At 44.2% G+C, this 1413-nt stretch overlaps 1 non-coding gene across 1 annotated transcript; it reads left to right on the top strand.

Annotated features, from left to right (window-relative positions):
* The first annotated feature begins 291 nt into the window (after positions 1 to 291).
* LOC113617089 (small nucleolar RNA U3) lies at positions 292 to 501 on the top strand. Its single transcript, XR_003431503.1, has one exon. It is a non-coding gene; the product is annotated as a small nucleolar RNA U3 (small nucleolar RNA).
* Positions 502 to 1413: the final 912 nt, after the last annotated feature.

Here is a 1413-nt window from a genome sequence, read left to right as displayed (position 1 = left end):
CCCTGACGGTCCAGTGGTTAGGACTCAGCGCTTTCACTGCCAAGGGCCCGGGTTCAGTGCCTGGTCAGGGAACTAAGATTCTGTAAGCTGCACGGTGTGATCAAAAAAAAAGGAAAGGAAGAGAGGAAGGAGAGAGAGAGAGGAAGAAAGGAAGAAAAGAAAGCAAGCAAGAAAGAAAAGAAAATCATTTAATACGATATTTCTGAAACGAGGGGAATGTGGAAAAATGTCACCATCCATAAAAAGTATGTGGCTGCCACGGACCCAGCAGAGTTGTGGGGTTAAAGCCATTATTATGGTTTTAGGAGTTATTTCTATAGGTTGTTACTGGACGAGTTTCCAAGGTTCCTGTGTAGAGTCCTCGAAGTCCTCGAGGAGGCGGGTTCTCCTCTGAGTGTGAAGCCAGCTCTTGGTATTGCTTCTGTAACTGCCTTTTGCCTTTGATGACTGTTCTTTTCCTCTGGAGGAGTAAGTAGAGGGAGGGAACACCTTCTCAGTGGTTTCTTCTTATGTTACTGTCTCAGAATGTAGATGATTGGTTTCCGCTAGGGGGCCGTTTTCTGTATTTGTTTTTCACGTGTTCCAGGTGCACAACGCTTTTTAACCTGTGTAGTAGATGTGGTCTTTATCCTGACCTGACTGTTGTGTAAGCCGTGATTTTTTTCAGTGAAATGAGGAAGAATCTGTCAGATGCAGTTCGGAGTTTTTGTTTTCTGATTGGATTTACAGGTCATGAGCTTTTTCACACATCAGGTGCAGCCCCAGGGTACTGAAACAAAATTACCTCCCCTTTCTCTACTCTCCTTTTTGTCAGTTGAGTCACTCTCTCCCAACACAGCTAGGCAGACATCCCTTCTTGGCCTCTATGGTGATTTCTTTCTCTGTATCTCAGTCCAAGCTAAGGAAATACGACATATGTAGGACTAGGGTTTATAGGACTTTAGCGCAGAGGAGGAATGAAAGAAGGCGGAGTTTGGCCAAAGCACGGTGGGCAGAGAGCTAAGGGTAGTGGGCAGCTATTGAAGGAGAGTGACTACATCAGCTGTGCACTTTAAGGTCACTCTAAAAGCTATGTGGCGATGATACTTATGGGGAGGGGTGAGGTGGCAAGTGTGAGGACCAGTTAGGCACCTACTGCATTCATCTACCTGGGAGAAGATGGTAGCGATGATAGAGAAACACCAGACATGAAAGATATTTAAGTGGTAAAGTAGACAGGACTTGGGGGGGTTGATTTGTTGACGAAAATTCAATTAACTATCAAGAAGGAAAAAAAGGTTGTTTTATTTGAGCCAAGCTGAGGATTATAACACGAGAAGCAGATTTTCAGAAAGCGGTTAGAAGTCGAAGACACAGTCATATACGTTTTCCAGACAGAGAATTGTAGTACCTCAAAATGACATACTGATAATT

Source organism: Aethalodelphis obliquidens, unplaced genomic scaffold, assembly GCF_003676395.1.
Source record: "Aethalodelphis obliquidens isolate GAN/ISIS:26980383/991018 unplaced genomic scaffold, ASM367639v1 scaffold1745, whole genome shotgun sequence".
NCBI classification, from domain to species: Eukaryota; Metazoa; Chordata; class Mammalia; order Artiodactyla; family Delphinidae; genus Aethalodelphis; species Aethalodelphis obliquidens.
This window is presented reverse-complemented; position numbering and strand designations above follow the sequence as displayed.